Genomic DNA, 15,082 nt, shown 5'->3' on the forward strand with positions numbered 1-15,082 from the left:
TTATTCAGCCTCACTCGGGAGTCAATTAATAAACACTCACCTTTTCCTCTAAGTACCTTGTCCTGGTCTGCTTCTGGGTTCTGGCGTAGTAAACCGTGACAGTGTGGTCTTCATCTCGCTCAGGTTCATACCTCACACATGTCCAAATGCTAACCTCTGTAATCCTACTACGTCAACCATATGCATTGAGACCTCACCTGTTACCATAGTGACCTGTGTTGCTGTGACAACCTTGCAATCAAAGGGAGAAACAAACAGAAGTAAACACATACGTTTACTGCTCCCTACTCTCTCTCTGTTCTCTCTGCTCTCTCTGTTCTCTCTGTTCTCTCTGCTCCCTACTCTCTCTCTGTTCTCTCTGTTCTCTCTCTGTTCTCTCTGCTCTCTCTCTCTCTCTCTCTCTCTCTCTCTCTCTCTCTCTCTCTCTCTCTCTCTCTCTCTCTCTCTCTCTCTCTCTCTCTCTCTCTGTTCTCTCTGCTCTCTGCTCTCTCTCTGTTCTCTCTGCTCTCTGCTCTCTCTCTGCTCCCTGCTCTCTCTCTGCTCTCTCTCTGTTCTCTCTGCTCTCTCTCTGTTCTCTCTGCTCTCTCTCTGTTCTCTCTGCTCTCTGCTCTCTCTCTGTTCTCTCTCTGTTCTCTCTGTTATCTCTGCTCTCTCTCTGCTCCCTGCTCTCTCTCTGCTCTCTCTCTGTTCTCTCTGCTCTCTCTGCTCCCTACTCTCTCTCTGTTCTCTCTGCTCTCTGCTCTCTCTCTGTTCTCTCTCTGTTCTCTCTGTTATCTCTGCTCTCTCTGCTCTCTGCTCTCTCTCTGTTCTCTCTCTGTTCTCTCTGCTCTCTCTGCTCTCTGCTCTCTCTCTGTTCTCTCTCTGTTATCTCTGCTCTCTCTGCTCTCTGCTCTCTCTCTGTTCTCTCTCTGTTCTCTCTGCTCTCTGCTCACTCTGTTCTCTCTGCTCTCTCTGCTCTCTGCTCTCTCTCTGTTCTCTCTCTGCTCTCTCTGCTCTCTGCTCTCTCTCTGTTCTCTCTCTGCTCTCTCTGCTCTCTCTCTGTTCTCTCTGCTCTCTGCTCTCTCTCTGTTCTCTCTCTGTTCTCTCTGCTCTCTCTGCTCCCTGCTCTCTCTCTGTTCTCTCTCTCTCCCTCTCTCTCTCTCTACTCTCTCACCCTGTCTCTCAATTCAATTGTCAATTTAAGGGCTTTATTGGCATGGGAAACATATGTTAACATTGCCAAAGCAAGTGAAATAGATAATAAACAAAAGTGAAATAAACAATAAATATTAACAGTAAACATTAAACTCACAAAAGTTCCAAAACATTAAAGACATTTCAAATGTCATATTATGTCTATATACAGTGTTGTAACGATGTGCAAATAGTTAAAGTACAAATGGGAAAATAAATTAACATAAATATAGGTTGTATTTACAATGGTGTTTGTTCTTCACTGCTTGCCCTTTTCTTGTTTCAACAGGTCCCAAATCTTGCTGCTGTGATGGCACACTGTGGTATTTCACCCAATAGAAATGGGAGTTAATCAAAATTGGATTTGTTTGTGAATTCTTTGTGGGTCTGTGTAATCTGAAGGAAATATGTATATTTAATGTGGTCATACATTTGGCAGGAGGTTCGGAAGTGAAACTCAGTTTCCACCTAATTTTGTGGGCGGTGTGCACATAGCCTGTCTTCTCTTGAGAGACAGGTCTACCTACGTCGGCCATTCTCAATAGCAAGGCTATGTTCACTGAGTTTGAACATAGTCAAAGATTTCCTTAATTTATTCTGTCACTGTGTACTCTCTGTTTAGGGCCAAATAGCATTATAATTTGCTCTGTTCTTTTTTATTATTATTTCCAATGTGTCAAGTAATTATCTTTTTGTTTTTCTCATGATTTGGTTGGGTCTAATTGTGTTGCTGTCCTGGGGCTGTGTGGGGTCTGTTTGTGTTTGTGAACAGAGCCCCAGGACCAGCTTGCTTAGGGGACTCTTCTCCAAGTTAATCTCATTTTTTGGTGTTTTTCATTGTACACTGAGGACATATTTGCAGAATTCTGCATGCAGAGTCTCAATTTGGTGTTTGTCCCATTTTGTGAATTCTTGGATGGTGAGCGGACCCCAGAACTCACAACCATAAAGGGTTCTATAACTGATTCAAGTATTTTTTGCCAGATCCTAATTGGCATGTCAAATGTTATGTTCCTTTTGATGGCATAGATGGCCCTTCTTGCCTTGTCTCTCAGAAAGTTCACAGCTTTGTGGAAGTTACCTGTGGCGCTGATGTTTAGGCCGAGGTATGTATAGTTTTGTGTGTGCTCTAGGGCAACAGTGTCTAGATGGAATTTGTATTTGTGGTCCTGGCAACTGGACCTTTTTTGGAACACCATTATTTTTGTGTTACTGAGATTTACTGTCAGGGCCCAGTCGGACAGAATCTGTGCAGAAGATCTACAGTGAGGGAAAAAAGTATTTGATCCCCGGCTGATTTTGTACGTTTGCCCACTGACAAAGAAATGATTAGTCTATCATCTTTATGGTAGGTTTATTTGAACAGTGAGAGACAGAATAACAACAAACAAATCCAGAAAAACGCATGTCAAAAATGTTATACATCGATTTGCATTTTAATGAGGGAAATAAGTATTTGACCCCTCTGCAAAACATTACTTAGTACTTGGTGGCAAAACCCTTGTTGGCAATCACAGAGGTCAGACGTTTCTTGTAGTTGGCCACCAGGTTTGCACACATCTCAGGAGGGATTTTGTCCCACTCCTCTTTGCAGATCTTCTCCAAGTCATTAAGGTTTCGAGGCTGACGTTTGGCAACTCGAACCTTCAGCTCCCTCCACAGATTTTCTATGGGATTAAGGTCTGGAGACTGGCTAGGCCACTCCAGGACCTTAATGTGCTTCTTCTTGAGCCACTCCTTTGTTGCCTTGGCCGTGTGTTTTGGGTCATTGTCATGCTGGAATACCCATCCACAACCCATTTTCAATGCCCTGGCTGAAGGAAGGAGGTTCTCACCCAAGATTTGACGGTACATGGCCCCGTCCATCGTCCCTTTGATGCAGTGAAGTTGGCCTGTCCCCTTAGCAGAAAACCCCCAAAGCATAATGTTTCCACCTCCATGTTTGACGGTGGGGATGGTGTTCTTGGGGTCATAGGCAGCATTCCTCCTCCTCCAAACACGGCGAGTTGAGTTGATGCCAAAGAGCTCCATTTTGGTCTCATCTGACCACAACACTTTCACCCAGTTCTCCTCTGAATCATTCAGATGTTCATTGGCAAACTTCAGACGGGCATGTATATGTGCTTTATTGAGCAGGGGGGCTGCAGGATTTCAGTCCTTCACGGCGTAGTGTGTTACCAATTGTTTTCTTGGTGACTATGGTCCCAGCTGCCTTGAGATCATTGACAAGAGCCTCCCGTGTAGTTCTGGGTTGATTCCTCACCGTTCTCATGATCATTGCAACTCCATGAGGTGAGGTCTTGCATGGAGCCCCAGGCCGAGGGAGATTGACAGTTCTTTTGTGTTTCTTCCATTTGCGAATAATCGCACCAACTGTTGTCACCTTCTCACCAAGCTGCTTGGCGATGGTCTTGTAGTCCATTCCAGCCTTGGGTAGGTCTACAATCTTGTCCATGACATCCTTGGAGAGCACTTTGGTCTTTGCCATGGTGGAGAGTTTGGAATCTGATTGATTGATTGCTTCTGTGGACAGGAGTCTTTTATACTAGTAACAAACTGAGATTAGGAGCACTCCCTTTAAGAGTGTGCTCCTAATCTCAGCTCGTTACCTGTATAAAAGACACCTGGGAGCCAGAAATCTTTCTGATTGAGAGGGGGTCAAATACTTATTTCCCTCATTAAAATGCAAATCAATTTATAACATTTTTGACATGCGTTTTTCTGGATTTGTTTGTTGTTATTCTGTCTCTCACTGTTCAAATAAACCTACCATTAAAATTATAGACTGATCATTTCTTTGTCAGTGGGCAAACGTACAAAATCCGCAGGGGATCAAATACTTTTTTCCCTCACTGTAGGTGCTGCTGTAGGCCCTCCTTGGTTGGTGACAGAAGCACCAGATCATCAGCAAACAGTAGACATTTGACTTCATATTCTAGTAGGGTGAGGCTGGGTGCTGCAGACTGTTCTAGTGCCCTCGCCAATTCGTTGATATATATGTTGAAGAGGGTGGGGCTTGAACTCCATCCCTGTCTCACCCCACGGCCCTGTGGAAAGAAATGTTTGTGTTTTTTGCCAATTTTAACAGCACACTTGTTGTTTGTGTACATGGATTTGATAATGTCATATGTTTTTCCCCCAACCCCACTTTCCATCAATTTGTATAGCAGACCCTCATGCCAAATTGAGTCAAAAGCTTTTTTGAAATCAACAAAGCATGAGAATACTTTGCCTTTGTTTTGGTTTGTATGTTTGTCAATTAGGGTGTGCAGGGTGAATACGTGGTCTGTCGTACGGTAATTTGGTAAAAAGCCAATTTGATATTTGCTGTTAATGATAATGCAGAGGATTTTCCCAAGGTTGCTGTTGACGCATATCCCATGGTAGTTATTGGGGTCAAATTTGTCTCCACTTTGTGGATTGGGGTGATCAGTCCTTGGATCCAAATATTGGGGAAGATGCCAGAGCTAAGGATGATGTTAAAGAGTTTAAGTATAGCCAATTGGAATTTGTTATGGGGAATTTGTTAATTTGACCCATGGGGCGGCGCACAATTGGCCCAGCGTCGTCCAGGGTAGGGGAGGGAATGGCCAGCAGGGATGTAGCTCAGTTGGTAGTATAGCATGGCATTTGCAACACCAGGGTTGTGGGTTCGATTCCAGTATGAAATTTTTTTTTTAAAATGTATCTCCATTTTGGATAGATAGCTTTTCGTGTTGTTGTTTGTTTAGTGTTTTCCGATTTTCCCAGAAGTGGTTAGAGTCTATGGATTCTTCAATTACATTGAGCTGATTTCTGACATGCTGTTCCTTCTTTTTCTGTAGTGTATTTCTGTATTGTTTTAGTGATTCACCATAGTGAAGGCGTAGGCTCAGGTTTTCTGGGTCTCTATGTTTTTGGTTGGATAGGTTTCTCAATTTTTTTTCTTAGGTTTTTGCATTCTTCATCAAACCATTTGTCACTGTTGTTACTTTTCTTCGGTTTTCTATTAGAGATTTTTAGATTTGATAGGGAAGCTGAGAGGTCAAATATACTGTTTAGGTTTTCTACTGCCAAGTTTACACCTTCACTATTACAGTGGAACGTTTTGTCCAGGAAGTTGTCTAAAAGGGATTGAATTTGTTGCTTAATTGTTTTTTGGTAGGTTTCGACACTACTTTCCTTCCATCTATAGCATTTCTTAATATTATTTAGTTCCTTTGGCTTTGATGCCTCATGATTGAGTATTGCTCTGTTCAAGTAGACAGATTTTGCTGTGGTCTAATAGGGGTGTCAGTGGGCTGACTGTGAACGCTCTGAGAGACTGGGTTGAGGTCAGTGATAAAGTAGTCTACAGTACTACTGCCAAGAGATGAGCTATAGGTGTACCTACCATAGGAGTCCCCTCGAAGCATACCATTGACTATGTACATACCCAGTGTGCGACAGAGCTGCAGGAGTTGTGACACGTTTTTGTTGGTTATGTTGTTGTAGTTGTGCCTAGGGGGGCATATGGGGGAGGGAATGCTGTCACCTCCAGGTAGGTGTTTGTCCCCCTGTGTACTGAGGCTGTCAGGTTCTTGTCCAGTTCTGGCATTTTGTCACACCCTGGCTCTGGGACTCTATATGTTGAGCCAGGGTGTGTTCATTCTGTGGTGTTCATTCTAGGTTGTTGTATTCTATGTTTGCGTGAGTGACTCCCAATCAGAGGCAACGAGTGTCAGCTGTTGGCTGGTTGTCTCTGATTGGGAGCCATATTTAAACTGTCTGTTTTCCCTTTGTGTTTGTGGGTTTTTGTTCCGTGTCGGTATTTGTTACCGTTGGACGTTACGAGTCGTTTATTGTTTTGTTCGTGCTTTATTAAATAAAGTCTAAACATGTTCGTTCAACACGCTGCGCATTGGTCTACTTCTCTCCCTGACGATCGTGACAGAAAAACCCACCAAGACTGGACCAAGCAGCGTGTCCAGGAGTCATCACCAGGGAGATCGCTAGCAGATCTCCGTGGCAACCTCGACTGGGTCAAGCCTAGTGAGGAGCAGAGAGGGTGGACTTGGGAACAGTGGAGGAAGAGTCTCGACTGGGTCAAGCCAAAGGAGGAGCAGAATGGCTGGAGTTGGAAGCAGGAGAGCGAGAGTTGGGTGAGAAATATAGAGGCCTGGCCCACGGGGAAGAGAGACCCCCAGAAAATTTTTAGGGGGGGGCTAACGCCGTGGACGACGGGCCAGCAGGAGACCGCGGCAGAGCGGCCCAGCGGATTGGCAGAGGAGGCCGCCAGGTTACGGGGGCCACTGGTCGAAGAGGGGGTGGAAGATGTAGAGGCACGGGCGAGAGGTACTGGCGTGTGTTGCCAGTCCGGTCCGGCCTGTTCCTGATCCCCACGTAGGGCCAGTGGTGTGTGTTCCCAGTACGGTCCGGCCTGTTCCTGCCACTCGCACCAAGTCTACGGTGCACATCGCCAGCTCGGCCCGGCCCATTCCTGCTCCCCGCACCAAGTCTGTGGTGCGTTTCGTCAGCCCTGTCCGGCCCGTTCCTGCTCTCCGCACCAAGTCTGTGGTGCGCGTCGCCAGCCCAGTCCGGCCCATTCCTGCTCCCCGCACCAAGTCTGTGGTGCGTTTCGTCAGCCCTGTCCGGCCCGGTCCTGCTCTCCGCACCAAGTCTGTGGTGCGCGTCGCCAGCCCAGTCCGGCCCATTCCTGCTCCCCGCACCAAGTCAGTGGTGCGTTTCGTCAGCCCTGTCCGGCCCGTTCCTGCTCCCCGCACCAAGTCAGTGGTGCGTTTCGTCAGCCCGGCTCGGCCCGCTCCTGCTCCCCACACCAAGCCAGTGGTGTGCGTCGTCAGTCCGGCACGGCCCGTGCCTGTTCCACCGGTGGCGGGTCCGGCACCGGTCAGGTGCTGCGTCACGCCGGAGCTAGAGCAATCCGCTCCACCAGTGTTCAGTTCAGCTCTGGTCAGCAGGGCCAGACCGGACCAGGGGTACTTTGGGGGGTTAGAGAAGGAGTGGGGGTCAAGGCCGGAGCCAGAACCGCCACCGAGGAGGTATGCCCGCCCAGCCCTCCCCTGTTTTGTTTTAGTTGAGGCGCGGTCGTAGTCCGCGCCTTTAGGGGGGGGTACTGTCACACCCTGGCTCTGGGACTCTATATGTTGAGCCAGGGTGTGTTCATTCTGTGGTGTTCATTCTAGGTTGTTGTATTCTATGTTTGCCTGAGTGACTCCCAATCAGAGGCAACGAGTGTCAGCTGTTGGCTGGTTGTCTCTGATTGGGAGCCATATTTAAACTGTCTGTTTTCCCTTTGTGTTTGTGGGTTTTTGTTCCGTGTCGGTATTTGTTACCGTTGGACGTTACGAGTCGTTTATTGTTTTGTTCGTGCTTTATTAAATAAAGTCTAAACATGTTCGTTCAACACGCTGCGCATTGGTCTACTTCTCTCCCTGACGATCGTGACACATTTAGGTCGCCACAGACTAGTACATGTCCCTGGGTCTGGAAATGATTGATTTCCCCCTCCAGGATGTAGAAGCTGTCTTCATTAAAGTATGTGGATTCTAGTGGGGGGATATAGGTAGCACACAGGAGGACATTTTTCTCTGTTGAGATAATTTCCTTTTGAATTTCTAGCCAAATGTAAAATGTTCCTGTTTTGATTAATTTAATAGAGTGAGTTAGGGCTGCTCTATACCAAATTACCATACCCCCTGAGTCCTTTCCCTGTTTCACACCTGGTAGTTTGATGGATGGGACTACCAGCTCTCTGTAACCTAGAGGGCAACCAGTGGGTCCGTCTCCTCTATACCATGTTTCTTGTAGGATGACAATGTCTGTATGTCCGATTTCTTTGGTGAAGTCCAGGTTCCTGCTCTTTAGGCCAACGGCAGATGACCTCAGGCCTTGGATATTCCAGGATGAAATAGTGAAGGCTTTGTGTTCCATAAAGTGTCTAATGTTGTTGGTCGTGTGGTTTGGCCTCAGGCCAGTAATTGCGAGCAGAGCATGCTGAGCATCTGGTACATGCAATTGGCTTGGGCTAGTGTAAGAGTGGGGGTTGGGCCTGTTTGCCTGCTCACGGCCTGGGCGCATGTGTGCCTTTCATGTTGAGGCCCTCTTTGCGGGAGTGGGGGGCATGGGGTGGGTAGGAGGGCCATAGGTCTGCTCTGAGGGGGCCTAAATGGGGTGTGGGCATGGTTGACTTGGGGGGGTGTTAATTGGTGGTGGTGGGGGTGTAGATGTGGCTGATGGTGCTGTGGTCTGGATGTTGGTCCTCTCGGCGGGGGTCCTCTATGTGTAGGTCCGGGGGGGGTCCCGCAGGTCTGGGAGAGTGTCTTGCTGGTCTGGGTGGGGTGTCTGTTGATCTGTTGCTCCTGTGTGAGGTGTTGGGTCTGCGGTTGAGGGCGATATCCTTTAGGGTCCGGGCGAAGTTGGGCACTGCTGCCTTGTATAGGTGGACCTGGTTGTAAAGGCTGTTCACGTCCAGGGTGGAGTGGTGGGCCAGGTAGACATTTGGTTTTGATGCAGAGTCTCTCTCTCTCTCTGCTCTGTCTCTGTTCTCTCTGCTCTCTCTCTCTCTGCTCTCTCTGCTCTCTCGCTCTCTCTCTCTCTCTGCTCTCTCTTGCGCTCTCTCTCTCTGCTGGACCAGATGGAGTGAGACGATACAGAGGGGGAGATAGAGAGAGGATGGCAGGGAGGGTGGTAGAGGGGGAGATAGAGGGAGGACGCAGGGAGGGTGGTAGAGGGGGAGATAGAGAGAGAGGGGATGGCAGGGAGGGTGGTAGAGGGGGAGATAGAGAGAGGATGGCAGGGAGGGTGGTAGAGGGGGAGATAGAGAGAGGACGGCAGGGAGGGTGGTAGAGGGGGAGATAGAGAGAGGACGGCAGGGAGGGTGGTAGAGGGGGAGATCGAGGGAGGACAGCAGGGAGGGTGGTAGAGGGGGAGATAGAGAGAGAGGGGATGGCAGGGAGGGTGGTAGAGGGGGAGATAGAGAGAGAGGGGATGGCAGGGAGGGTGGTAGAGGGGGGAGAGAGAGAGAGGACGGCAGGGAGGGTGGTAGAGGGGGAGATAGAGAGAGAGGGGATGGCAGGGAGGGTGGTAGAGGGGGAGATAGAGAGAGAAGGGATGGCAGGGGAGGGTGGTAGAGGGGGAGATAGAGGGAGGACGCAGGGAGGGTGGTAGAGGGGGAGATAGAGGGAGGACGCAGGGAGGGTGGTAGAGGGGGAGATAGAGAGAGAGGGGATGTCAGGGAGGGTGGTAGAGGGGGAGATAGAGGGAGGACGCAGGGAGGGTGTTTATTGGTTAGGAGAGAGAGAAATGTTGGATATAGAGAGAAAGAGAGAGAGATTTTTTATTGTTTATTTCACTTTAGTTTATTATCTATTTCACTTGCTTTCAGAGAGTTGAGTTTTACTGAGCTTTACTCAGAGAGTTGAGTTTTACTCAGCTTTACTCAGAGAGTTGAGTTTTACTGAGCTTTACTCAGAGAGTTGAGTTTTACTGAGCTTTACTCAGAGAGTTGAGTTTTACTCAGCTTTACTCAGAGAGTTGAGTTTTACTCAGCTTTACTCAGAGAGTTGAGTTTTACTCAAAGAATTGAGTTTTACATTTACATTTTAGTCATTTAGCAGACGCTCTTATCCAGAGCGACTTACAGTTAGTGAGTGCAGACATTATTATTATTTTTTTCATACTGGCCCCCCGTGGGAATCGAACCCACAACCCTGGCGTTGCAAACGCCATGCTCTACCAACTGAGCTACATCCCTGCCGGCCATTCCCTCCCCTACCCTGGACCAATTGTGCGCCGCCCCATGGGTCTCCCGGTCGCGGCCGGCTACGACAGAGCCTGGATTCGAACCAGGATCTCTAGTGGCACAGCTAGCACTGCGATGCAGTGCCTTAAACCACTGCACCACTCGGGATACTCAGTGTGCCCTGAGGGTTGAGGGGAAACACATGTTTAAGTGGAGCGTGATTTACGGGGTAGATCTGGATACAACATACACAGACAGGCCCGTAATGAAAAACTGAGGATTCAAATGGCATGGCCTAGATCAATGCCTCAGAGAGAAGTGTCAGAGCTGATCTAGCTAACTCTGCAGGAGGCATGAGCTCTCCCAGGGTTGTTCCAGTCTGAGATCATGTATAACCCTATTCCCAATACAATGCAAAATCCCTCCCATCATACGACCTGCTGAAAACTGTCAGATCTTGACACGTCTTTGTAGGTGGGCCAGTAATAATATGGTTTCATGGAAGATGAGAATTATAATTGAGAGGATTGAGAAGATTTCATATCACCCTCAGGGTTCACCTCCATATATCACCCTCAGGATTCACCTCCGAACATCAGGCACAGGGAACATCAGGCTCAGTGAACATCAGGCTCAGTGAACATCAGGCTCAGTGAACATCAGGCTGAGTGAACATCAGGCTGAGTGAACATCAGGCTCAGTGAACATCAGGCTCAGTGAACATCAGGCTCAGTGAACATCAGGCTCAGTGAACATCAGGCTTAGTGAACATCAGGCTCAGTGAACATCAGGATGAGTGAACATCAGGCTCAGTGAACATCAGGCTCAGTGAACATCAGGATGAGTGAACATCAGGCTCAGTGAACATCAGGCTCAGTGAACATCAGGCTGAGTGAACATCAGGCTCAATGAACATCAGGCTGAGTGAACATCAGGATCAATGAACATCAGGCTCAGTGAACATCAGGCTCAGTGAACATCAGGCTCAGTGAACATAAGAAGATAAAGAGACAGTACTGGAGAGAGAGTTGTGAGATAATTCATTAAAGAACATGAAATTAGAGACCATATCTGTTGGACAATGAGATAGAGTTTGATCAAACACAGCCATTCATTATCGAGACTTTAGAAAGTGGAGAAATGGAGGTGTACACACACACAAACACACACACTACAGTCTCCTCCAGGCTGGATAAGTCCACACCAAGGTTAGTATAGGTTATTATACACACCAAGGTTATTATAGGTTATTATACACACCAAGGTTATTATAGGTTATTATACACACCAAGGTTATTATAGATTATTATACACACCAAGGTTATTACAGGTTATTATACACACCAAGGTTATTATAGGTTATTATACACACCAATGTTATTACAGGTTATTATACACACCAAGGTTATTACAGGTTATTATACACACCAAGGTTATTATAGGTTATTATACACACCAAGGTTATTATAGGTTATTATACACATCAAGGTTATTATAGGTTATTATACACACCAAGGTTATTACAGGTTATTATACACACCAAGGTTATTATATGTTATTATACACACCAAGGTTATTATATGTTATTATACACACCAAGGTTATTATAGGTTATTATATACATCAAGGTTATTACAGGTTATTATACACACCAAGGTTATTACAGGTTATTATACACACCAAGGTTATTACAGGTTATTATACACACCAAGGTTATTACAGGTTATTATACACACCAAGGTTATTATAGGTTATTATACACACCATGGTTATTATAGGTTATTATACACACCAAGGTTATTACAGGTTATTATACACACCAAGGTTATTACAGGTTATTATACACACCAATGTTATTATAGGTTATTATACACACCAAGGTTATTAAAGGTTATTATACACACCAAGGTTATTACAGGTTAGTATACACACCAATGTTATTATAGGTTATTATACACACCAAGGTTATTGTAGTTGAGTGTTTTTATTTTCCTTTTTATTTCTATTCGCTTTAAGAATTTATTTAAAATTCAGTTTAGTTTGTTAGTTTTCAGATCCACTTTACTAGTTTTTATAAAGTTTTATAAAAACATTTATATTTAGTTGTTATATTATTTAGTTTCAGTTTTAGTTTGAGTGTTAGGGACAGAAAGAAGCCTATGCGTGGGAGGCCAAGAGCCAGTCTTTGTGTTTTTTGGGGATGTCACTTCTTTGCACTGTGGGGCGGTAATGCATAAGGTGCTGGGTCCTAGGTTAGGTTTAAAGATAGACTCAGTGAGATGACATAGATGCACAAAGTAAACAGTAGTAGTGGATCAATTTCCGCAACGACCAGGAGTGTTGAATTGCGAGGCTAAACTTTTCCGCTGTTTTAGTCCCATAGCTACCACGTCGAAGCACACAGCGTGTGTGAGATCAAAGTCTTGCATCGTGCGCATCTCAATGGGCGCGTTCGTGCGGATCACCTTAGTCGGTCACCGCCTTTCAGTGTGTTGCATTCTGGGGACATAAATTGTCCGACTTGCACCTAGATGTCGAACACATGAACTTTGCAAAAATCATGTGATCAAAGGTCATTAAGTTGACTGCAAGTTTCTTCAGTTCCTCTTCATCAACTTCATCCTGCAGCCATCGCCTGCATTGTGGAAGGATCCATTGTCAACCGATCATTAGAGTGTTTTTGTTTGACCCACGCGAACGTGACCAACGACATGACTGAAACAGGGATTCAATTTGTTGTGATTTATGTGTACAGTGGGTATATACAAATAAATGTGATATTTGAGGCGTTCTCATTAATTGGTTGTAAAATGTGAACACATATATGATTTTATGATTTCAGTTTGTGAAATAATAATATATTTTTAAACCTTTTATAGCCAATGGCAACACTGCCATGTTGATCTGAGCCTTGCTGTTGGAAAACCATATTAGTGTCCGACACCGGATTCAAAAATTAGAATCTTTCAATTTAAATTATTATATAAAATTCTTGCTACCAATAGAATGTTATTTACAGTGGGGAGAACAAGTATTTGATACACTGCCGATTTTGCAGGTTTTCCTACTTACAAAGCATGTAGAGGTCTGTAATTTTTATCATAGGTACACTTCAACTGTGAGAGACGGAATCTAAAACAAAAATCCAGAAAATCACATTGTATAATTTTTAAGTAATTCATTTGCATTTTATTGCATGACATAAGTATTTGATACATCAGAAAAGCAGAACTTAACATTTGGTACAGAAACCTTTGTTTGCAATTACAGAGATCATACGTTTCCTGTAGGTCTTGACCAGGTTTGCACACACTGCAGAAGGGATTTTGGCCCACTCCTCCATACAGACCTTCTCCAGATCCTTCAGGTTTCGAGGCTGTCGCTGGGCAATACGGACTTTCAGCTCCCTCCAAAGATGTTCTATTGGGTTCAGGTCTGGAGACTGGCTAGGCCACTCCAGGACCTTGAGATGCTTCTTACGGAGCCACTCCTTAGTTGCCCTGGAAGTGTGTTTCGGGTCCAGCCACGACCCATCTTCAATGCTCTTACTGAGGGAAGGAGGTTGTTGGCCAAGATCTCGCGATACATGGCCCCATCCATCCTCCCCTCAACACGGTGCAGTCGTCCTGTCCCCTTGCATGGAGCCCCAGACCGAGGGTGATTGACCGTCATCTTGAACTTCTTCCATTTTCTAATAATTGCGCCAACAGTTGTTGCCTTCTCACCAAGCTGCTTGCCTATTGTCCTGTAGCCCATCCCAGCCTTGTGCAGGTCAACAATTTTATCTCTGATGTCCTTACACAGCTCTCTGGTCTTGGCCATTGTGGAGAGGTTGGAGTCTGTTTGATTGAGTGTGTGGACAGGTGTCTTTTATACAGGTAATGAGTTCAAAGAGGTGCAGTAAATACAGGTAATGAGTGGAGAACAGGAGGGCTTCTTAAAGAAAAACTAACAGGTCTGTGAGAGCCGGAATTCTTACTGGTTGGTAGGTGATCAAGTACTTATGTCATGCAATAAAATGCAAATTAATTACTTAAAAATCATACAATGTGATTTTTATGGATTTTTGTTTTAGATTCCGTTTCTCACAGTTGAAGGGTACCTATGATAAAAATTACAGACCTCTACATGCTTTGTAAGTAGGAAAACCTGCAAAATCGACAGTGTATCAAATACTTGTTCTCCCCACTGTATATGGGGGATACAATCTTCCCAGCTCTGCAGATTTTGCTGTGAAGAGACAGAATCATTAGATCATTTGTTTTGGTTCTGTCCATTTGTAGCTTGTTTTTGGACACAGGTCCAGGAATGGCTAAAGGATTGCAATATTTACCTGGAGCTAACCTTGCAGATAGCATTACTGGGTGATCTGAAAAGTCATAGTCAATCGATCAATAATATAATAATACTTTTAGCAAAAATGTTTATTTTTAATTCACAATCTGTAGAAGCAATGAGAATAGAAAGGTTCAGAACTTTTGTAAAACATCAAAGTACGGTTGAAATATATATGGCAAATAGAAATCCTATATGGATGGTGTTAAGAGATAGATGGGAGGTCTTGAATGGAGTTGAAGGATGGGACTAATAACAAATAACAACAAATAATAACAAGATAACTAATAATGTAAGCATACTGTGTCCATAATAAGTATATAGGTTGTATGTTGGGAGCTTTTGGGAAAGAGCACAGTTAGAAAGACATGGCATATAGAAGCAAACCAGATGGACATCATGAAAATGATCGGAGAGGTTGAGAGTAGAAGAAGTTCAGGAGCAAAAACAAATAAAATATAATTATTGTAAAATTGACTGTGTCCATAAAATGTAGATAGTAAGTATAAGCTGGAAGTAGAGGCCTAAGCATTGTTGTTCACTAATTTACCCCAAGTAGGGAAAGGATGGTGGGGTTGTGTCACGGATTCTGCCGAGACTGCTCCTCCTCCTGGTTCGGGCAGGCTTCGGCGTTCGCCGTCCCCGGAGTACTAGCTGCCACCGCTCTATGTTTCTTGGTGTGATTGCTTTCGTCTGTCTTTTACACCTGTGTCCAGTTGTGTGTTGATTACTTGTCCTATAAGTTCCTTGTTTTGCTTAGGCTAGATTGTGTGTTGTTTTTGCCTGTCCGTTGTGCTGCGTGTTTTGTTCCTGTTTTCGTGTCATTTTGTTTTACGCACAGTTTGCGTATTTTCT

This window comes from Coregonus clupeaformis, unplaced genomic scaffold (assembly GCF_020615455.1).
Source record: "Coregonus clupeaformis isolate EN_2021a unplaced genomic scaffold, ASM2061545v1 scaf0131, whole genome shotgun sequence".
Classification (NCBI taxonomy): domain Eukaryota; kingdom Metazoa; phylum Chordata; class Actinopteri; order Salmoniformes; family Salmonidae; genus Coregonus; species Coregonus clupeaformis.